Below are 26,647 nucleotides of genomic sequence, written 5' to 3'. Positions count from 1 at the left end.
AACAATTTTAATCTTCATTATTTTTTCATTTAATAGTATATTAAATATTATTATTATTATTGAAATAAATTCTAAAGTAAATGTATTAATTTTTCTAATTTGTTTCCAGGTCTATAGTTTATTTTAAATTTAGATAAACGTATACGTTTTATGAAAAATAGCAATAAACTAAAACTACTATCTATATAAGTTTTTAATGCTATGCTTGAATTGTTTAAATTTAATCAATAAAATCATTTTAAGTTTATTATTGAAAAGTAAAAATAATGGTTTTTAATAACTAAATAAGTGTAAATAGTGTAAAGGTTAAATTATTAAAAAATTCATTTAGATCATTGGCCTCGCTAAATTATTTGAAGAGCTTTTAGGTGCTGTTGAATTATGCGTTGAAATAATTCGTCCATGATCAGGCTTTTATTTAAAAACAGAGTGAATACTTTACACAAAAAAATAATCTTTGAATTTAGTCTAAATAAATTAGAATAAATAGTTATTTTTGTAAGCAAAATAAATAATAATATTAAATCTTTTTGCAGATGTGTTTCATTAAATTATTGTTACCATTTATCATGCGATATATTCAACAATCATAATTTTTTGATTTATTTAAAAAAAAGTGTTACAAATATTATATTTTTTATATTTTATTCGATGATTTATAAATCACAAATCAGATTGCTTTGACGTATTTATTGAATACAAATATTATGCATATAGCTATTAAAATAATATAGCCATTACTCATTACAATATTTTGTAAAACTATATATATAAAAAAAATAAAATTTTCAATATTTAATCAGCTCTGATAAAATAGTAAGTCGTAAAGACGTTCTGTGTTTAAATAGGCGTAATGGCTTCAAAGTATTAAATTTTTATAAATGAGATGTTATTTTAACTATTTTAATATGAAAATATGAAATTTTAATTTTTTAAATAAAGGTACTTAAATTAATAACATTAGATATTCTATGTGATATTTATTTGATTATTTATACCATATTTTCCAACACGATTCTATTAAGTATATTTATCAGTTCTGATAAATATTATATCTTGACGATAACGTAAAATATATTATAGTATTCAACATAGTACTAGTATAATATTAATTATTAATAAAAATATTATTGAGTATTAATTTTGTCAAATATTTATTAACTACTATGCTGTATTACAATTAATTATTTTATTATAAAATATGTGTATTTATTAAACTTTTACTTTTTACTAATGAAGTAATGAATGGCTGGTAATTTTTTGATCATTAATTTCCAAAACAGGCTTTTTTTAATTAAATTGTCTAGTATATATTTTGAGTTTATAATTTTAAAATTTATTTCTATATTAAATATAATTAAATATTTCATCTAATTTGTTTTTAGCATGATAGATTATTTTACAATCATTTCTACATGCATATAAAAAATATACATCACCAAAAACAAATTTATATTTATACAAAGCTCACGAGAATTGTTTATTAAAAATAAAAAAATAAATATTATTCATCCGAAAGTAAAAATAATTGTGTTTAATTATCAGATAGAATACAAATAGTAGAGTAGGCAATATAGTAAACAATATTATTGCTCTTGAACATTTAACTCGAAATAAACATGGTGTCAACGAAAACTTCATTCTATCCCATTATATTTAGTTTATTTTTGGTCATGTTATTTTATTTGCTTTTGGATTATACCTAAATAATTTATAATTTATAATTGTTTTATATCACACACCTTTGGATTAAACGATTAACAAAAAAAAAAAATTAAATATTAATCATTTTTAAGCTTTATTTCATTATTCACAATATATAATATATAATATAAATGCATTTAAAATTTAAATTATTATCAACATTTGTGTTTTGTTGCTTTATAACTTATACAGAACTGTACCAATCGCATTTCATCAATGTTAATATTCTTATTTATTTTCCACCACATTAATTTTTTACTCAATTTTATGCTGTACGCCAGTACAATATATTATACTGTCCAGCTTTCTATATTATATAGCATAGTCATTTTCACAGAGATCATATAATATTTCCGTTTTGACTTAATTGAAACTTTTATAGTGCAATGTTACTGTTATTAATGTTTTTCTCTTCTTCGCCAATCCATATTTTATCGTATCGCTCGAACATAAACCTCATGAATACAAATATTAAAACTTATCAATTCATACCATTGTTTATAATTTTATAATTATATTATAGACCAACCATATTTTACATTCACTATAAAAAATAATAATTACCTTGGATTCAATACGATTAGTCGTAAAAATAATGCAAAAATAAAATCATATTATACTCGTGCCTACCTATAAAATGTTCTCATTATTTTTATTTTTTATTTTTTGTATAATTTAACGTAACGACAGTATAACACTTTACGATACAATATAAATAGAACATATCATTTATTACTACCTATACAACATAGGTAGTAATAAAACATTCAAACAGTCAACTTTACACATTTCATAAATAAATACCTTTATTATATTCACCCAATTTATTGATTTTTCAATAAATAATACATTTAACACAAGTGTGATTAGTTTATGTGTTAAGTTAGTGTATGATGAATGGCTGGATTTCCGAGAAACGGTAAATTAATTAATTTAATTGATATTCAAATTAATACAATTTCCATTCATGTGTATAAATGATAAAATGGTAAAATATCTATAAATAATTTGTTCGGATAAAATAAAGAGGTAAATATAATTTTTACATGACTCCGTTAATCAAAAAGTGATAATCTCGAGAGACCAAAAGAAGATTAGATTCAAAAAAGATTGCCAAAGATTTAGTTGCTCAAACGTAATACAGCGGTATAATAAACTTTATTTTATGTTCTTATTCTAAAAACGTTGAATAGACTATAATAAACGAATTCCCACTCGAATAATATTAGACACCATCTAAAAATGGAAATGAATTCGATAAGAAGTATTTTTATCGTTTAAATTATTATATTTTTTGGAATTTTTTCAAGTCCAAAAAATCAGAAAATTTTAGTATAGCTTTCAATCAGTATTTGACGTCTGTGACATATAATTTATATTTTCAATTCATGTTAAAATTAACACACGATATTGACAGTTTTATTAATAAAAAAAAGCTTATAAAATTCGATATGCTTTACCTATAGTAAGTGTTGACTGTACCTCGTCATCGAGCGCATCATTGTAGCAAATGAGGTTTTATTTATCAATTTGAATTTAATGATAAACCATTGTACACAAAATACAACTCTGAGTAGATATTTGTTAGTCCAAGGATTTTTTATTGTTTATTTACGTTATTACTATAAGTTATTAATCGTTCTATTGTGATGTGGTATATTGAACTAATTGTTATTATAAATATCACTTATATAGTATAATAATTAGTATCATTATATATTAGGTATTGTTATTAACTTATAAGTCAATACTGCACACCGTAGAACAGTGTGAATGCAGTATAATCATTTAGTATAGATATTAGATACATTTAAAGAAAATAACAATGTACGTAATAATAGAAGATGATGATGTTTTTTTTTTAAATATAACATATTACTTTCTAAAATAGATAGAAAAAATCATTATATTTAATTTATGAAAAAAAAAATCAATCTTCAGATATATCCTCGATGTTTTAAAATTGTTAAAACTATAAATAATATACGATAAGTGTATAATATTTTAAAAATTCGTGCATTTTAAAATAATTGTCACAAAAATCAATAAGTGTCAATAGATATAATTATATCATGTATATGAAATACTATAATATCGATATTAGGTGAACATATTAATCTATACATTTATTTTTTTTTTTTTATTAACGACAAAAAGACTTAATCAATTTATCAAAATCTGTTATAACATAAATAGTTTTTTAGTTTTTTCTAATGATTTGAATAGTATTGAATTTGTTGACCTATCCAAGTCCAATCAATGAGATATAATTTGATACCTGAAACTAACATAAAAGTGTAAGATTAAACCAACATAACTCTAACTAATTTTTGTGTGTCTGTTATTGCCTTTTGGCTTTCAAAAAATACTTCGATTTTCAACTTTGAGGGTGATTTTTTTTACGTTGAACCAGTTTTTGAGAAAATCGATTTTGTTTTTTTTGTGTGTAACTCAAAAACCACGAAAATATTTGAAATGTTTACTAAATTTTTAAAATAACAATTTTTTTCTATAATTTCTTCTATTTTGACTTTTTGATCTATTTATAGATATTTGACTTTATAGATTTTTTTCTATTAATAATATAATTTTATGTTAATATTTTAATTTAAAAAATCTTTTACTCATTCAAAAAACTTAATTTTTGTTTTAATACAAGGTTTTCCATAAGTTGTTTATATTATTATGCTAAAGAATTAATAATTAAAATAGAAATAACAAACAATTAACCCCACGATACAAAATCAACATAGAGAAAGCATGTTTATATTATTAATCAATACAAATATTAACAATAGCATTTTGGACTTTGGCCAATGAGAAAACCGATCGACAAAAAATCGCACATAAAAAATGATCAGCTTACAATAATATTTATACTTGGCAATACCTCAGACTATCAGTTTCATATTTCATAATTACTGTCACGCGGTCTTGGGATGGATATTACAGCAAATAATAATAATAATAATAATAATAATAATGATGATCAGAGTTCAGTAAATATTGTGGGAATATACTTATACCGATAGTTATTGTCCGTAAACGTGTATAATAGGAGAATACATGTCGTCGCAACGAGTTCGGTAATCAACGCGAGTACCCCCAAGCCATAATATTGTGAGGATTAAAACGCCATTAAAACGGTTTCCGAACGCGCAGGCAGCACATACGGTCAAAACGGACGTCTATACGTAAAATAAACGGCCGCAAATCGATATCATAATATGCTATTATTTTATGCACGGGGCGTAGGGTTCGTGCGTGTATATATATGGCCGGTTTACAGGGAAACCGTGTATAAATATTATATACCTATATCGTATATAAATAAGTAGGTAGTGCCCATTGTCACGTATGATTATATTCCCAGAGGGACTTTTGAGCGTGTCTCGAGTGTAGATAATGCGCTTAGAAGATCTCTACATGCAAACACACACCTTAAGCTGTGCCGTTTGTAATATATATATATATATATATATATGTATAATCGTATGAAATTAATTTATTGACATTTTTCGGGCTATACGGCGTATCAATGCTGCAAATTTTAATTAGTTATTTAATTATAATTTCGGATGCTAATCAGACTTCCATCACGATGTGATCTGTATCATTGATTTTGCCACGGTATACGTATACTATTTCTGCGCGCTCAGACCAGCGTAGTAATACCGTTGGGTACCCGCTTATTATAATATGCTTGAAGCTAGTGCTGCGCTTAAATATATAACATAATAAAATAATATACAACACATAATATTTACTTGAATTTAAGCTTATAAAATATAATGCGTGCATTTTCTATGAAAACATATTATTTAAATCGTATTTAATCCTAATAAAAATATAAAAGTATTAATGTAAACTACTACGACTACTAACTACTGTGCCTACTTTTCTACAACCAATAACTCAACAAACTTAATTCTAAAATGTATTAAATGTAATGTGTTTGGTATATCGTTATGTTGTACGTTTTCAATAATCTATTAAACTATTTTTTGTTTTTATTTTAGTAAAATAAGCCAGAAAGATATTTTATTTTATTTTATTTTTTTACCAGGTTTAACGTAATGGAAAACGGACCAGGGACTTTAAGTGTATTTTATTCGAGAGCAAAACCAATATTTAGTTATACGATTTATTATTATAGCAGAATATGAAATGAGAACTTTATGCAATTTAACATCTAACTATAGTATACCATAATATACTAACCATGTGTTGTGTTTTAAGTTTTAAATGCTATTATGCTATTTGTGTACACAAACATATAAAGTCACGTGTTTAACACTAAAGAAATATTCATTATACAGCTACTTAAAGTTGAAAAAATATATACATTCTCGTCAAATCACTGTGTAAAATAGTTTAATTTGATATTCTCGTGAGTAAAGTCATTATTGTGGTTTTTTAATCGAATGATAATATTATTAATTAGTCAAATTAATTCATGTAAATGTATTACAGTAATTATGGCTGCGTTTAAATTTGACCATAATATATAGATTTTCCTCAATTTGTACCATATACTCCAAGCCATATAGGTCTTTAATTGATTTATAGGCACTACTAGATTTAAATGTATACATTTTTGAGTTAGTTGAATCAAAAAAAAATACAGTTCAAACCTTTTTATTTAATCAAGTATGTCTTTTATACAATAGTTTTTCGATGTAGTTTACTCAAATAAATCATAAAATAATGCATATTGTTTTTAAGCTTTCTCATAATAAATATTGAACTCCGATAATATTTTATTATATAATATTTGAGACTTACTCGACGAGTAATGTTCGTAATCATATTATATACCTAGTCATTAATTTACATCATTCGTACGAATTCTTAGTACAATTAAATTAAATTATACCACCGTGTACATATTTACCATTATATAATTTAATGGTCTTAAAAAAAAAAAAACCCATAAGAATAAAATTTTTACCCAACCAATCTACTAATAAGTTGTTGTGAATGTTTATATATCAATATATGACTTTTTTTTAAAAATATTTATTGTATATTTATTAAAATATGCACAGAAAAACACACACCAATGACAACCGGAGATGGTTTTAACGCTTGTTGAAAAAATGCTTGTAATAAAAATTATATGGAACATAAATAAAATAAAAATAAGGTATGAATACATATCGATTTTCTCACACCCACTATTAGGGACACACTTCCGGCGAGCGCATCAATATTTATACGGACAAGTCGGCCGTATTTAATTTTCCCGACATCGTCGTCGGTTTAGACGGGACCCATCGAACCCCAATAAATTTGAAATGTCAATACTCTTGTGCTGCCATTTTTTGACTGATATATTTTAATAACAATATTATATCACTACTAAAGGACTCTACCTCTGGAACGTTTCACCCTGTCCTCACTAGTAACCATATCCATAAAAAATATCGACAACACATGGCGTTGTTTATGGTCTGTACCTTACATCGGTAAGATTTGACTATTTTACATTCACTTATAATAACAAATACACTCAGAGATAACTGCAATAACGTTTAGTTATCTTCCATTTATATAAAACGTAAACATGTACGTGTATAAATACGTACGTAATATATACGTCGTATTTGTTTATGGAATACCTAAACACAACTAATTACTGAGAATTCATAATTTGGATACAAAAATTCAATAAATAATCATTTACGTGTAAAACTTTATATCATTTTTCTATATACACTAATATATATTATAAATATTAAATTTGTTACAGTAACAAAATTATAATTGATACAGTGATATTATATAATATGCTGTTTAAAACTTTTAACTTTATTGTATTCAATTCAACATAAAATTAGTTTTTAGGTTTTTTTTTTTAGCTTTTTCAAGACGAATGAAATATTATATCACAATTTTTATAATTGTTTCGTCTTACTTAATTAAGTCTTCCTGATATAAAGTGAGACAAAAGTAATAAAACACTAAAAGTTTGGTTTTTGTTTAGACCGCAATTATTTACAATAAACGATTATTGGTTTCTTTTAATTAAATTTTAAGACAGTATTTTTTTTCAGATGAAATTCCAACTATTCATTTAATTACAGATTTAGGTCGAAAACTTATTTTTTCAATTACCTACTTTATTTTTCTTATCGTAAGAGGATAACGCAATGACATTACAAACAATTTACAAATTTGCGAAATCCAATATTTACTTAAAACGCAGCTGGATGTTTCTGTTACATTAATCAATCTTTCTGAATTTTGTTGTAAAGTTGATAACGAATTGTGAAAAGTTTAAACTTAAAATAATGGTTTGTTTAAAAACGAAGAATTAAAACAGAAGATTACTTTGTGAAAAACTTGACGTTATAAAATAAAGGTCAAAAATAAAAAGTAGGTTGACATAATTGTCGTTCGTACATAAATTTAAATTCATAGGAAATTATATGCTTTAAATTACAATATTCTGTATATTACACGGTTTCTTATATATTTATATGTTTACAATTTAGAGAGGTTTGTTTATATTTTGTTGGTGAGTGATTTAAAATATTAAAATGGTTAAGTATACGAGTGCATAATCAGACACGTTTCATTGAACAGAGACTTCTAAACATTAATTATATTGTACATTATATGTCATACCTGTTTTAGTAATAATAATATCAATACAATAATAATATGTCATTTCATAGGCATACAGAATAAATTAAATTACATTTATATAACTGTGCTATATTACTGGCATTGACTAATGATTTGTATTTATCAATGTCACATCTAGTTGGAATTTGAGGAGGAGCTACAAAAATCCTGGTGGGAAATACTAGTTCCTGATTTGTCATGAAAATTGTAATTCCCCCGAAACAGAATAATATCGGTTAATATAGTATACTATATAAATTAAACATCATATTATATGTATTATAAAGTTATAATACATATAATATAAGAAATATATGTGTTATCTCGATGATTCGTTATAGATCGTTACACGTTTCCTTCAATCCTACTGGAAAAAAATATATTAAACAATTTTTTTTTCATTCAATACAATTGAAATAAAATTACATATATAAAAAACACTATAATATTATATTCTAAAACAAACATATTTTTTAAAATATATGTATACAATTGATCAGTCACTTTGATTTTTGTGACACATTTTTTTATGAAACATTTGCTTAATATATTATACTAATAATAATTATTCTATATTTAAAATTGTTCCCTCATTTTGACCTAAATATTTGATGTGTGAAATGTGTAATGATTTTATTTTTTATTTCAATATTAAGCAATAAGTTATAGTCATCCCATATAAATAAATAAATAATAGTTAAATAAACTCAAATAATTACAAATTTTATTTTCTCAACATATTATTGATTAAATTTGTATATATTATTATACAAGCATATACGATGTGCCTACATAATCGAAGGTATATAAAATAGTCTGAAAACAGATTTGAAAATATAATCAGTTTATAATTATATTAGTAATCCAGATCGTGATGTAAATACTCGTATAATTTATTAATAATAATATATTTGAAATATTATTACTGAACAACCGATTAACAACGAAATTATAACTATAGATGATAACATTGATAATTATATTTATATTCGTTATAAACATAATATGTGATACGTTAGGTATTTAACAAGTTCTGTTGACACTGATTTTATCACGATATTGAATAGACCACAGAGAATCAATAAAAATTGTAAGTGGCTACAGAATAATAAAAAAATAAAAACTGGAGTTTTTACGTTGCGTAATAGGTTTCAAGTATTACTCGTCATTGTAATGGATATTATATTAAAATTAAGTCAAACAATAAACCATTTTGATACAAAAAACGATTCTTAACGGACACTATTATAAAATCCTATATGTTATTATATCACTCATGTGGGTTGCTATTTGCAATTTATTTTTCTATTTTTAATACGATAATATGAACTAACTTTTGCAAAAAAAATATTTTGAAAATTTAGCTGTGTACAACAATAAGTGTATTATATATATATATATATATATATATATAATATATGTATATAGATAGATGGATAAACACAATGACATAAGTTTAAAGTCCCTTTGAATTTTTTAAATTGCGATCTAATCGTTATTTTACGTTTAAATATCCAATGTCATCAACATTTGAACTTTTATATTTTTTTTCCGATTTTCTAGTTTTTTTCGGATTATTATTAAAAGTATCGGGAATTTACTTCACACTATAAAAAAATTCTAACTTAATCTCATTTTCTTCCGAAAAAAAAAATATCTTGACATTAAAAATTGGAGTATTTTTTCTATCATAAAAATTATGTTAAGTCACAAAAAAACACGTCATCATCGTAAAACAAGTATATTCATTGCTGATAATGTAAAGAAATAGTTAATGGTTATTTATATTTTTAAAAGCTCTCATGATACATTAGTTGGGTAGTCGGGTTATATATTTCTACAAAAATCAACTATATATGAAACGTACCTATATATGTATAGTTTATGTATATGTAATAAGCATTGCTGAAGAATATTATAAAAACATAGAAAGAAATTGAATTAAGCATTTAAGGCTAGCTTGCATAGTGTTACCATAAACATGTAATTAGTACTCAAAATCGATTTTAAATTTAAATTTGTAAAGGCCCTTAGTATTGTCTAACAGTATTGTATATCTAAATTGTTATTTTGATAAATAAATTCTACAATAATAAATAATATGACATCGGAAACAACGCGCTTATAAATACTGTTCAGGCAGCGAAACTAAACCATAATATTATATTTCATCATCTGGCAGGATACAACGCATCAATCACCACTGTGCCCCTTTTTGTTTGAATGTGTTTCAGTCCAATTCAATGCTGTCTTTTTCATCATAAGTAAAAATCCTTTTGTTCATATTTTGTACTGTGTCATCTCCCACTAATGTACAAAAAAAAAGTAAAATAAAAACAAATGGAAACGAACCAACAAAACAATGTTAAATCTTATCAGTACAATTAAACTATTTTTTCCTTATGCATTTTAAAAGGAAGAAAAACTACACACACACACACACACATATAATACGTCATGTCGTGTTAATGATATTAAAATAATAATAACATCAATGTTTAATTGTTAATAGCGTTTAGGTACGTATATTATGGAATAAGTATGTTGTAAAAATATATTGAATATTTCATATTCCTATTGGTTTCGATTTAGATAAATATAGGAATAGATACATAATCATCGATTTTGTGTTTTCATACTTTTTCATTCATTTGAGGATAGTTTTTTTCAACAAGTTTTAACAAATCAAAATTTTTGTATTTTGTTTTAATTATTTTTGTAGTAGACAAATTTAACAAAAAAAATTACAAACTTGTTAATTTATTACGGTTGTTCAATACTGGCGAGAGTACACATCCTAATATTATAATAAGAGTAATATTTTATATTTAGGTACCGAATGTATGTTGATTTTGCATGATGTATGTAAAACAACAAATTAAAATTATAATTATTTAATGTTTATTATGAAAATATTTTGATTTCGTACGCATTATATTCTTTAAATTTTTTAAAACAAATTGTATTGGACATAAATCCATGGTAAATATATTTATGTGAGTCCATTTTTTTTTATCGTTTTAATATTGTACTTATGTCAAATATTTTTTCCCTTAAATTGTATATATAACTTTAAATCAATGATTGAGAAATACTGTCACAATAAGTATAGCTTATTGATATGCTCAAAATGTAGAGTACTATAATTATGAAAAATAACAACCAAATTTATATATATATTTTTTTTTTTGGCATGTGTATATTATATCATGTGAACCATGGATTGAATTCGTTAACAACCGATTGGTGTAAGATTAATTGTTTTTTTCTTTCCAGTCTTGAAATGTTAAATAGGATTAATCAACTATAATAGAAACGATCATTCATTCCTTTTTTTTTATTTATATATAATTAAAGCCGAAAAGCAATAATGTGAGTTGCTCAGTTACACTTGATTTATTGTTAAATATAGAATTTCGAACATAGTTATAACCGCAGCCCGCAGGTGGCAACAATGGTTATAGTTTATTATAATGGCATATAGTATATTATTTACTTTTACTACTACTATATATTATATATCATCAAACATAATATAATTATTAGGAATTCTTCGTTTTAAGATATTGCCTAGCACCCTAAGATTTTTTAATTGTTTTTGAGATTTCTATGGTTATTTTTTTAATATTCAAAAATTTTAATAGGTTCTCTCCTAATTTATTTTAACTTGAAGAAGCCTCTTGTACCTAAATAATAACTATGCTCAGCTACACTGTGTTCTCCGGTGGTTAACGAAGATTAATTAACAAGAGTAATTTCCCCAAGTAGGTAGCCATAGACGCCGTATCGTTTGTCATTTAATTTGTCAAACATGGTTATTGGAGCTGACAAATCGAAGCCCATCAATCTAAAAGTTGAACCCGTTCACAAATACTACACGTATACTTTACAAAATAACGACCACTTATCATCACGTACCACCTATAGTAAAGTTATAGGAATGAAAGCTTCAATTTATCAAATAGATAAATAATATTACTGATTGGGTTAAAAATAAGGTCTTCGAATTTCAGACGCTTAGATAATATATACATTTTAAAATTTTATACAATTTCAAACGATTTATGCGTCCAAAAGTTTTAATGATTATTCGATTTCTTCTGATTTTCTGTTCTCAGCAGTATTATAATAAAGTATGATCAGCATATCTGAACAATGTATATTACAAGCAACCGTGAAAGATATACTTTCAAGTACCTATTCATTTATTATATTTCGTAAAAATGAACTCGGTTGTTCATGAAATTACTGAATTCCTTTTTAAATAAGAATAACCATAGAAAGTGAGCCCAATAATTTAAAATCCTACTACTTTTGTATATGTTACAAGCTAATCCGTTTTTAGGCCAAATATAAGCGATTGTATTTTTAAATACATTACAAATAAATATTATTATTATTATTTTTTAAGCTATCTTAAAGTTAAAATTAATCATTTATCCGTAACCTAACTTATATAATGTAAAAATAAAATATGTAAACAATTATAAATAAATTTAATTAAATTTAAAAATTTAAATTAATTGTTGTTATTGGTATTGATAGATGGCAAATACAAATAAATGATGTTATAGAATAAAGAAGTTTCAATTGTATAGGACAATCAACTTGACCTGTCACAAAATGTCTCAATTTTTATTTGATCATTATATTATGAGACACAACTATTCAAGCAAGTTGAATACAAACGTATATTCTACATAAAGTTTTCTACATTGTCATACAATAAAATACATTTTATTATTTTCACTGTTACGCAGTAACATATTTTTAACTTTGGTAAAGTAGAATGTATTATATTTATCATGCATAGTATTATTTTTACTTCAACAAAAAAATGTTTAAATATAATTTGTTACAAGCTGTTTAAAAATTAAATTATGGTTTCTAAAACTACTGGTGTATTTAGATACATAAAAAGGTACTTTAATAACTTAAATTGTCTTTTTTTTTTACAGATACTATTATATAAGAATCATGTGACAAAAAAATTCATAGTCTCACGCTGCCTTGTTTACTCACACCTGTCAAATGATTAAGTGAGTTTTGTTTTATTTTTTGTTACCTTAATATACTTATTTTTTTTGCAAGCCTATTATTATTATGAAATATTTAAATACAAGATTTAATTATGGCACATTTAAGTAATCTTAAATGTTATACATTATTTTTAGTTAATCTTTATTCACATTAATTATTATTTTTACTTAATATTATATTATGATTTGACAACAAAATAATAATAATATACAAGTATTTTTAATGTTATTATTATGAATTTATAATAATAAAATATTATACTTTAATAAAAGTTTTAATATTTACTATTATATATAATTTAAATTATTATGTTTAATCATAAAACAAAAATAGATATTAATAGCTCATATTTTAGTAATGAATAAATTAATTATGTTTTTAGTATTATCGTTAGCAAATTGATTACATAGTGGATATCATCTATGATTTTATTTTTTCTGTTATTGTCAATAATAATATTTCCTAAATTAAATCATATGGCTTTATTATTTAACCTCTTTTTTAAATTATTATGAAATTTAATATCATATTGTACGATAAATTACAGTGTAATTATATTATAATTAATTAAGGTACTTCATTAAAAACAACAACAATTTTTATAATAATTAATTTAATAATAATAATCTATATAGCATAATCTAGCTATTTATAATAATTTTGTAAATAATTATTTGTGTCGCATTTTAGTAAATAACCGATTTGACAATTAGCGTCAATCGACCTTTTTATATAGAAATTTGAACTATCTAAGTATACTAGAATATTCTATCCTTGTTGAAGTGAAATCAAACGTGATACTTTTTAAATTATTTATTCTACATTGTCCGTCCCTTCTTTTTAGACTAACATAATTCACTAAATTTAAATAATCAGCTTACTGTTTGATATCATTCTACAACATAGAGTATTGTACAGGCGTACTTAAGCATAACATCACGATTAATCTAACATATTTTTTTGACGGAGTCACTCATCTTTCCTAGACTCTATCGTATACATATTAAGACGATTTTATTTTGTATTGTTGTAGTCTAAAATTAAAATTTTAGAATATATTTATATATTAGATTAGGTATTTACATATTTATTTATTATGTACACATTAATAAAATCAATATAAATTAAAATCTTCAGTAATAACACTAAATTACGTCAGAATCGTTTTGTAAAATAATACAATATAATATGCTAATATATTTTATTACAAATTAACTCATTTTAGAAATAATAAATACATTTAAAGCATATTGAAGTTTGCAATGCAAGTGGTGAGAGGCATGGATAATTAACGCAATACTAGTCAAGTCATTGACAGTTGAAGTTACAATCTCGTAAATTATTAGTTAACTTGAGTTTTTTTTTTTTTTAGAACTTTTCAAAGATTTATAATAACTTTGACTTGAATTAACAAGGATACCGGGTCACAAAAAAAAAAAAAATAATAATAAATAATAATATCAAAATACCCTCATCATCGTCACATTATATCTTAAAATATTACACTAGTACTTATGATGTCCTTATTAATGGCTAAATAATGTATAACATAATTGATCGCTATAATATAATAATTTTAATAATTATTACGAATAGTAAAATAAACTACCTATACCTTTACAAGAATTTACAAGTCGTGACGTTTGGTTTTATATAAACAGAGAATCATATAAAAAGCTTCTTTTTTTTTTTTTTGATTGGCGTATAATTTATTGGACGTTGTTATTTGCTATTCGAAGAACTTTATATATTATGCGAATAATTTGTTTACATTATTTCCTTGTGCATAATATATTTTCAGTTTTTTTTCAAACATTCGTGTGCGAATTTTCATTCCAGACTTTGCATTGAAAATAAAAATAAATAATTGCATGTTAAATAGAAAAGTTTACTGCTGTGATTAAAATTGTAATAGGTAGGTAAGATAAGAAAAATATTATACCATTAGATGCAAAATATGTGTACGTATATAATATATAAAAATATAGTCTTACAAATTATTCTACGAATAAATCATAATAAATTCTCAATGCTGCAAACCATATTCAATGGTTCCACTTAAAAAGCAACATTTTAAATAATACATTATTTTACAATCTTTGTTTTGCCGTTTGAAAAATTTCATATTTATACATAAATATACCATAGTCTAGATATTTGTAACCAATTTTTTTCAAATCTAAGTGCTATTCAGACTGTGTGTAAATTATTTAATTTAAATTTTCACGATATCAAACATCTCAATAATAATAATCAATGGTTGAATTAAATCAATAACGTGATAAACGACATATCAGATAATATGAATAATGAAAATGTTATATTTACAACTACGTAACGTATACTACGTCTTTGCCATCAAGCAATATTTTTGAATAGAAAAGTTATACATATTAATCTTGGTAATCCAATCTGTATACATATATTATGAAATAACGTATATTAATGTATAGATGTATAACATAGTAAATGTTTGTTTATAGTTTATGAATATATCATAATAATATAAAAATGGCATTCACCTCAAATATAATATTGATTACAAAAGTTTTGTATCCTTTATTTGAAAAGTCAGCTCTTGTCATCGTCATTGGCTCGGGGTAAAAAATGATCAGAAAGTTGAAACATAATGGTTCTATGCTTGGTAAAGTTGAATGTAACGAATGCTTAACGTTTTTGTGGTCTTATTTAAAGTTGAACTTATATTTTGACAAGTGTTTAAACTATACCTACAAACAATATTTGAATATTCATTCATCAAATGTATTTCATGCAATAGTTTTCTATTATAATATTAAAATTAAAAAAAAAAAAAAAATGATAATAATAAGAACTGCGAATGAATAATATGTTTATATTATTAACATTAAAGGTAAATTATATTAAAAAATTATATATATTTATATATATAACATAAATATTTATGATACATTGAATAATTTTAGTGATTCACCAAGCATTTTTCAGCTTCATTTTTTTTTCATTTAATAACGAATTCATTCAAATTAAAATTTTTCACAATATAACCAAAAACTAACAATTTTCGAATTCTTGAATTATATTTTTACCAATTAAAGATGTATCAGTTGTAGTGATACAAACTTTTGTTTTTCAAAAAGAAGCCCCTATTTTGCTGTAAATTATTTAGTGGATAATTAAATGAATAGTTTCTTAGTTTTTAAAATGTTTGTAGTATTTATACTATTAAGTAGTCTTTAAAAATAGTTTTATAAAAAAATATAAAATAGTTGTAATATTAAATCTAGTACATATTATACTTGAACTATTTTAAAAAATTATTCATGTTGATTACTAAAATATTCAAATCACTATAGCTCCCGTATCAATAATCAAAAACTGATCATTCAATGTTTACTATGATTTGTCAACATTTTTAGAAAAACTAACAATTTTTTTTTTCAATAATATAATTAACTAATTTATAGTATATACATTAATAAATATATAATTATATTCTACATAATTTTTTATTTTACACATATCTACATTTAATTCAAAAATTAAAAGTTATAGTAATAGTATACCTATACAACAATACAACATATATACATATATATATATATAGTTTCATTTTTATTTTATATGATTAACTAAAGTAATACATTTATAGTAACTTCAATTATATTAATTATACAAATAGGTAAAAATAGTATAGAGGACAATACATCATTTCAAAACTATCACACTGAATGGAACAACAATTTTTATTTGTATCTTTAATACTCTACTAGATTGTTTTCCTCTAAATTAAAAATGTTATGATGTTATAATATCAGGTATTTTTCTGAAAAAAAATATATAATAAATAAGTAATGCAGAAATTATTTAATCGCTTATATTTTAAAATACATTGAAAGTTAGGAATTTAATTTAAATTTTTAACGAAGTATTTTTCATAATTCGAAGTATAAAATGTTTCTGTCGAATTTATACATTTTAGATTCTGGAATGTATTGATCTTATAATGGTGTGTATACTTGTTAAATTTATATAATTATTTTTTTAAAGTCAATAATATTGAAAATGTAACAAAAGATTCTTCATAAGTTTTCATTCAGCTATTAATAAATAAAAATGAAAACACGTATAGATACTCATTATTTTGTTTTTAAATGTTTGAAGTTAAAATTTCGTGAAATTCACAAACATTTTCAAATGAGCTTGTATTTAAAAATGCATTTATTTCTAAAAATTTTAATTTTAATATATAAATAAAAACTTTGAAGTCAAACCCATGTATTACAATATGCAAAGAAGTATGAAACAATAGTTTTGGAACCCTTATCGTAAAAACCATATTTTTAATATTGAAAAGTCAACATCGGTTTCTATATGCTACTTGAAGTTTCAACCGAATTTTTCCTCAGATATAATACACCATATTATTAAGTTATTTTTTTAATATTCCTGTCTTAGAATCTAGATGAGTATATTTATGATATGGTGTTTATCTATAACATAATAAATGTTGATATTGATTATATTAATTTCTCTCTCTAATAAACATCGACTAATCTTTATTTTATCATTGGCCAGGTATTAAGTAGGGTTTTTTATGCACGAAACAATGCTAAACTTGATATTTTTTTATCAGATATTCTATCTAACATAGAAAAATGTCATCCTTATCTTTAGTTAATTTAAACTAATATTAAATATACTTCAACATATACGAGTATCATCGCTATTATCACTCTAATTTATTCTTGTAAATTGATTTTTTTGTTGTATTCTATTTTCTACGTTTTATTTTACTTTTATTTCTCATTTTATAAATTATGTTTACGTATACTACTTATTTCGTTTGTGATACTTTAAGCTTTAAAAGTGGTATAGTTATATAAAAACGATTTCATTCAAATGTGCTTAATATCTTAAATATTTTATAGTATTTTAAACAAACTTACAGTATAACAGCTTTTAATAATACAGAAATCGTCATGTTTGAAATGTCAATATCTTATTTGGTGAAACTGAGTATTTATAGAAAAAGTCAAAAGTAAAATGTTGGCGAAAATGTGTGACAACCATTAAATTCATCATAAGCAGATTACAATTTATATTGAATTATATTATCAATATAAATATTTAAATTATTTGTATTTAATATAGAATACCCTATTCTGTAATAATGTCTTGAATATAGAACAGTATGTAAGGTATGACGTATAATGTAGATATCGTTACTCCATAAAAAAAGCTTCTTGAAGATTAATTTATATTATTTTAATATTATATGCATTGTCTTAAACCTATAGGTTTAATGTATACTACTAAAAAATATAGTTTTAGATTCTACATTATAGGCTTTTTTATATATTAGCTAGTTCTTATCGATAATCGACTGTCTTATAAACCATTTGATGACTATTTAAAATAATATTTATCAACTAATATCAAATATTTTTATTGAACACAATTTAAGATAAATAATATTACAATATATTTTTTTTAATTTGAATAACTAGAAAGTAATTAACAAATGTTATGTAGGTAAAAATACGTTATTTAATTAAGTTTAGTTCACTTAAACTCATAAAAACCTCCAAATGAAAAATATAAAACATAAATTATAATGAAAGTACTTGTAACTAGTGGTTATATGGTATTAACAGTTTATATTAATGTTATAATAATATAATACATAATTTACCATACCTATATTTTAAATTAAACATGAGTACATAGCACTTATCAATAAACTACTATTAATAATTAGGATAATTTATGATATTTATCCACTTCCATCTATTTATTTATTTATTACATTATATTTTTCAAAAAAGAATATTGTTTCAAAATAAGTCTTTGGAATAGGGGCTCAGGAGACTATATTGTACTTACATATTTTTGGCTTGTGTAGGAAATTAAAATTATGTCTAGTAATATAGGTAAAAATAATTTTTATGATAAAAATAAAATAAAATAAATCAAATCTTTAAACCATTAAAATTCTAGTACAACAACAACAATTAAATTTCAATATTTTATGATTCAAAAATAATGTTTCACAATATACATTCTTATTCTATAATATAGAATATAAATTTCGTAATTAAATCATCCGGTATACAATTTATTTGAGTTTATTATTATAGTAATAAAGATTATCGTAATTTCTGATATTTATAAATAAGACAGAACAAAGGTTCTGACAAAATTTGGTATCTAGATTTTGGGTGAACTGATGGAAAAATACAAAAGGTAATTCAAATATTAAATCATTGACATTTTGTTGGTAAACGCGTTGTTCATTAGACGTTTAGAAATGTATGATATCTTGATAATTCTAAAATTACCATTTCATCATTACCTTTTATGGCTCTTATACCCTATATATCGTTCTAATCTTTAACTAAAAAAATAAATGTGAAAAAATAAAAAATTCCGAAAGAGGAAGCCAAAATGCATTAAATAAATACGCTCTGATGAGTATTTGGAAGGCACGTCAGCTGTAGTTTTTCGAACATATGACAGAACACATTATTTTTTTCCTACCTCTTTCTTTTATAGTCATGATTCAAAATCAATAAATTCCAACCATGAAGCAACGCCATCGAACGTCAATTTATTGGTAACGTATTAATACAAAAATAATTTTGTTAAAAATTGCATTTTTCCAAATTTGAACATCTAGGTCAAATTTTTTTAATTTTAGTAAAATAGAAAAAAATCGTAAATGTAAATATACAATTGATATAATAATGGTGAATAAAGGATGCGTAACATACATTGAATATTTTTAACATTATCTTATATTGGATTTAATATTAAATGCATATGTTTAGCATGAGTATCCTAATATGCATTCCTAAAATTGCCTGACGAAAACGGAAGTAGCAAGGTATACGTGGAATAAATCATTTAACTAAATATGATTTATAAATTACATTTTTTTTTTTTTTTTATGTCTAAATACTATAGCTTAAACATATTTTTAACTGCATTTTAAAATTAAAATTTTAGTTGCATTACACTATATGACATAACAAAAAAAGCTATAGTAACTTTAATATTTAAAATTGTATAAAAAAAAATATGAATATAATATGTCTGATTTGGCTGAAGTACATTTACAAACTTTTAATAATTTAAATTTTATATTTTAATTAATTATGGTACGGATTTAATTTATAGCACCATCATTTTTAAATCCGAAAAACTATCGCGAAAATAAAAGACAGGGATAGGCATACGATAATATTATTGTTAAAAAGGTATAAGCCAGATAAAATTTTACATGCAGTCTGATCTAGTTTACCATAGATAAGTTTTGAACTTTAATAATAAATATACATATATACAAACTTATATTTCATTAAAAACAAGAACGGAATTCCTACATATATCCAGCAGTAATGAATCAACTATGAAAATATATTTGTAATAAACTTCATTTTTGTTATTTTTAGTTTTAATATTTCAATTTAAAAATTCCATTACTACAATGGTATTTAACAAATCATAGAATATAGGTCGAAGCTCTTATCATATTCCATTACATTAAATACCTACGAAAATTCCTTAGCAATAACATAGCATTTTGTATCATAACATTATTATTATCCGTTTGTTTTGTCACGGTTGGTATTATGAGCAGACATTTTTATGCTATATGTATTGTACACTATATAATAGTTAACAAAATATAATAAAACGATTATATAAATAACCATCTATGCTTTATATTATATTGACGAGCTTATTAAAAGCAGTCAAGTGATATAGATAGAAAATGTATTTAAAAAATTAATAATAATAATAAAAAGAAAATAATATGCAATAAATTGAAATTATTATTGCACCAATATTTTCTAGACTTAAAACGTTAAATACTTCGTATTTTTAACGTGTTTAACTATTGATGATAACATCGGTTACTCTGTAACGGGCAACGTATACCTACACATAAATAAACAATGATCATAGTTTACACGCCTACTATGATCTTATTTTTTATGTTCATGCGAACAGCAAATATCAATATTATGAGTTTTAATAAAGGACCTTCAAATTTTAAAGATTGCAAACAAACGGTCACAATAAAAGTTTCTAGAATTTCAACTGCCGTAGCCTCAGGAGAGGAAAACTCGATAGTCAATAGTTTTTGTTATTAGTTTGAAAGCTTACACTATATTATTCTGAAGCCGTTATTTTTCCTGAGCGTTAAGAGCACCCGTCAGGGTTGAACAATTGAAACAATTTAATATACTCCACTACATATAGGTATTAACAGTATTTCAAATAATGTGATATACCTATAGTTCTTTATTTTGAGTACACTGTCTGTTTAATCTTATAAATTGTGTATGGCAGGAAAACATAAAATAATATTATGTGCCTATACATTATCCTTTTATAGTATAATCAAATCAATAAGCCATTGCGGCACGTTCATGAGTCTAAATAAGATAGATCATCATTGTTAACATAATACTATATTTTAATATTTAAAATAATAATCTATGATATAAATTCATATTTTAATATTAAAATCTCTCTAATAATAACAACATATTGGTGATTAAATTGAGAAAGTCAAAAACTCATGAAAAGTGTGAAATTTAAAATTTGAAAACCATAACAATAAGATGTATTTTTATTATAGTATAGCTAATAAGAACGTGCGGATGATAAAATAAATAAAAAAATGTCATGTAATTTTATCTTCATACGTTTTTTTAATAAATATTGTTATTATGTATTTTTAAAATATTTTTAATATTTTTATACAATTATGAGTAAAACTTATGAGGGAATTCGAGTAAAATTTTTTAACTGTGTATAATTACGTGTACTAACATATTTTATAAAATAAAACGTTCAAATCTTTATATTATATATATACTATTAATTCGCAAACCCTTTTTTAACGTACCTGTTTTTTCGACTGTATACATAATGGGAGAAAAATAGATATACAATTGGAAAGTTATTATCGACTAGTCACGCAAAAAAAATTAGCTTTGTCTAATTTTTAATACAATATATTTCGCGGCGCTTAAGGCAGTTAAAACACAAAAATAGAAAACAGTAGTGGCGCTATCTGTCCAGAGAATTCAAATTGTGTATACATTTTTAGTTTTTACCATTCAAAGTCCAATATGAAATAAATAAAAGCAGTAACTTCGTCAATTTATAAAATAAAATAATAGATTTTCAATCATGCGAACCAATTAAAAATAAAATAAACAAATATGTTGATGTGCAGTTTGTGCGTTAAGAAATGCAATTTTTTAGAACATGTTGATTTTGCAAATATTATTAAACTAGTTGCAGTAGAATTTCGACCAATGGCTAAAAATAGATACATATATACAAAATAGCTAAAAATAAGTTTGAATATGGATATTGATTAAAAAATGTCATTGTTTAAAGAAAATAATAAATTAAGTAATAATGGACTCTTTCAAGTTGATACGATTAATTTGTTTTGAATAATATAATAAAATTACAAATATCGTTCAATGATAGATCGTTATTAAATTTTTGAATATTTTCAACATTTGAACACAAATAATTTATAGCCCGTTAATTAAGTCACATCGTTTGTAAAAAAAATAAAAAATAATTAACTATAGTTTGTGTTCGAGAATTCAAATTAGAAAAACATAAATAAAGTATTATTTTAAAGTTTAACAATTTGTCGTTGAAAAAAGATAGTAAGTACCCATATTATTAAACTAAATTAAATATTAGTAACATATATTCATTTGCTAAAATTATGCGCAAAAACATAATTTTTTTTTTCTATCACCCAATACATTTCCATTACCTACCTATTTTTAAATCCAGTCTTGTTATCATAATATAATAACTGCATTTTATATTTAAAGTAAAATTCTGTCAATCGAACATAAAACAAAAGTCATGTTGGCGTGATGTATCATCGTTTGTATATGACCCACTCCCATTTAATGATTCTAAGCACGCGATGCCTACAAACATTGTATTAATATTTTATACCCAAACGAAAACCACGAGGGAAAGAAGTTAAGGAAATAAAGTTATCAAAATAAAAAAAAAATTACTCATAGTAATATTTAAGTAACGTATTAAAATAGGTAACTGTATTAAAATAACGTAATATTAATAGAGGATTAATATAATATGAGTAAAAAAAAAAAAAAACGATAACAGTGTTTAATAGATTATTTTTATCATAACACATTCTAATAAACGGATTTATAGCTTTTAGATTTAAAATGTATGACGTCTAACTTTAATTTTTAAATATAATATGACGTGTATATTGTGTATGTGTATGTATATGTTGTAATCGATCGTGTATGATGTTAAGATAATATAATATGTGTAGATTTATAACTCTAAAACAGCTTTTGGCGATCGAGCCAATAATAATATTTTTAAACCTTATTGATTCGTGCAATATATTAACCAAGTTTAAAATTATGTTTATAAGTAAACATGGTTTTAATTTCATTATTTTCGAAAATACAGTTTTTTTATTTTTTAATAATTAGCAACACCTATAACCGATTATATTTATGTTGAACGCTTGTAATTACTAAGAGTACTATAATATTAATATTCAAAAATATAAAAATTTATATACCTAATAACTCCACAGTTAATACCGACTTGATTACATTTAGGTACTATCGGGGAAAAAAATTATAGTAATAAAAATACAGAAAACGTTGAATACGTTGCACATTATTTTCGTAGAATAAAATAAAATATTATTAAACGTACTTTTTTATTTAAATTAGCATGCTTTTTGGATAGATTATTTTTTTTACATCACGATTATATAGATAAAATAAATTAAGTTAATAGAAATTAAAATAAGTTTGTAATAATATGTAATTGGTTAGATGGTCTATTTGTATACTTGTTTTTTGTATAAAGTTCATTTTTAATGAGGAATAATATGCGTATACCTTTATTTTGTTTTAAAAATTAAATCTTGCGTGAAAATGTATAGGACACAATAAATAAAGACAAATAAATCAATCAATACTTTCGTATATCATTATAAATCAAACGCGCAATTTAATATTTCACAGATGATAAAAATATAAAAAAGATTTGAACTAAATCTTTTTTATATACATCTTCTAATCGTTCATATACAGGTACTTATTTTTTTTTACAAAAAATGCTTGCTGACGCCATATTATTGTATACTTACTATATAGATATATTAAGACATTTTAAAACAATCTATTCCACATGTCTGTGAAATAAATTCAAAATAGATTTTATTGTACTCATTTGTAATTATTGTATATTATTATAAAATGATTTTACGTAATAACGTAAAAGCTGTATAACTGTTAAAAAAGTATATTTTTTTATTTTTAATATTGAATACTTTTCAGTTTTCAGACACAAGTATGTTTGTAAAATATACTTTATTCTCTACCCGTTGTACGAAACTTTCATGTTCTTTTTTTTTATATTTCATATTGCGTTCCTAATAATATATCTTCATCGACTTGGTTTAATATTATGTTTAATCAAAAATACTCTGAAGTTTTTTTCGTATTATATTGACTGAAACTCTTATTCATCAAAAGTTTTAAAAGTAAATTTCTGTTTGCCTTGGCCCTCTATTGATTACATTCAAAAGGATCAAGGTGCTCTTGAAAATATATTAAACTTTTCGATATGATCGATTATGTGGCCATTTATTTACACAGTATTGATACATAAAATATACACTGTATTCAAAATATAACCACAGGATAAGCCTGAATAAACGGTATCGTAGAATGGTCATAATGTTTCATTAATCCTATGCAATATTTCTCTTGTAAATTCGATAATGATTATTAATATATCCTTTTTGGTATACAAAATGACGGCATTTTATGGAAAATGTTTCACGTCGCGATTCAGACTTCACAATTTAAACACTTAAATTTTATTTGAACAAACGTATAACTAATTTAGCAATAGACACAAAACTGGTGTTACAACGTATTGTCAATAAATAATTAATTATGTTTACCTCGGCGCGTTTATTTACTACCTATTAATGATACAATTGAAAACGGAATTTCATGAGTTGTATAAAATGTTTCAAATTAAATTATAGGAATTCCTATACACATTATATTTGCGCTATAAATAAAACTTAAATTTGACAATATATTTCTTTTAGAAATTACCGCATATTCTATTATACCAAATTATATTTTTCATACCAAGCCGCCATAAACTAGAAATTCTTGAAGTGTTATGTTTCAGATCAAATATAAAAGCTTCAATTTTATAAAGGTATGCCATCAAAATGAATACTCGATGTGTTTTTTCAAAGTAATATGAATATTTCTCTTAGTTAAATTTAATTGTTACAAATACAATTTTTAAAGATGTTCATTTTATCATTTTCGATAGGATTTTATTGGAATTCAGTTATTAAACAGGTTAGTAGAACAAATGTACGTAAATTAACATTTTGATTAGTTTCGTTTTATAAATAACTGAGTTCATTATAACAACATGGAAAGCATTTATAACATTTTTTGCGAATGTTTGAAAATATTTATGACTAATCGTAAACAAATTTACCTTCCCATTTCTAATTTTTGACAAAAATAAAAGTGTATGTCTTTCATATTGGACTTTTTATTAGCATTAACAATTCTTCAATTTGATAGTTAAATCCTTACTAATAATATAATATCGATTGTCATCATAATATGTATTTTAATTACAATTTAATAAATATTTACCTTACAATTGTCTAATATTGTTTTTATCCGTAAACTATTAATAATTGAAAAAAAAAATCATGGTTAAATAAAAATTATTTCTACATACTTAATTTAATTAATAATTATTTTTATTTAAAATTAAACAAACATTTGTTAATTTAAGAATTTATTTTAGCCAAATAAGAAGGTTAAATTTAATATACGGAATATTAAAAAATACAATATGACAATATAATATTAAACTAAACAACTTTAGAAATATTATTATTCCATTTTTTAATTGTAGTTTTCTAATAAAAATAACTGGATAATTAAATGTGTCTATGAACAGTGGCGTGGCAGCCTTCACTGATATTAATATTTTTATAGTTATTTTGATAAACTGCTTCCATATAATCCATATACTGCTGCTTTAAAATATGAATATTGTTAGCTCTAAATGTTGTTAAGCTTCTTATAGCATGTATTAAATGATGGAATACCGTGAGGTACCTAACTGGAATTCCGAAGTAGGTTGGTACCTAATTTTGTACATAAAACAAAATATTTCTTCTAACATTTTACAA

At 23.3% G+C, this 26,647-nt stretch overlaps 1 protein-coding gene across 5 annotated transcripts in view; it reads left to right on the top strand.

Moving 5' to 3' along the window:
* The window catches only part of LOC132929105 (small conductance calcium-activated potassium channel protein), a 244,790-nt gene that overhangs the window by 62,775 nt on the left and 155,368 nt on the right, over nucleotides 1-26,647 (top strand). For all 5 annotated transcript variants that reach the window (XM_060994211.1, XM_060994207.1, XM_060994208.1 and 2 more), the window contains exon 2: nucleotides 13,293-13,373. The gene's annotated coding sequence lies outside the window, so the exon portion shown is untranslated. The remainder of the gene's footprint in view (nucleotides 1-13,292; nucleotides 13,374-26,647) is intronic.

Source organism: Rhopalosiphum padi, chromosome 4 (genome assembly GCF_020882245.1).
Source record: "Rhopalosiphum padi isolate XX-2018 chromosome 4, ASM2088224v1, whole genome shotgun sequence".
Classification (NCBI taxonomy): domain Eukaryota; kingdom Metazoa; phylum Arthropoda; class Insecta; order Hemiptera; family Aphididae; genus Rhopalosiphum; species Rhopalosiphum padi.
The sequence above is the reverse complement of the archived record's forward strand: the minus strand, read 5'-3'. Positions and strand labels throughout refer to the sequence as shown.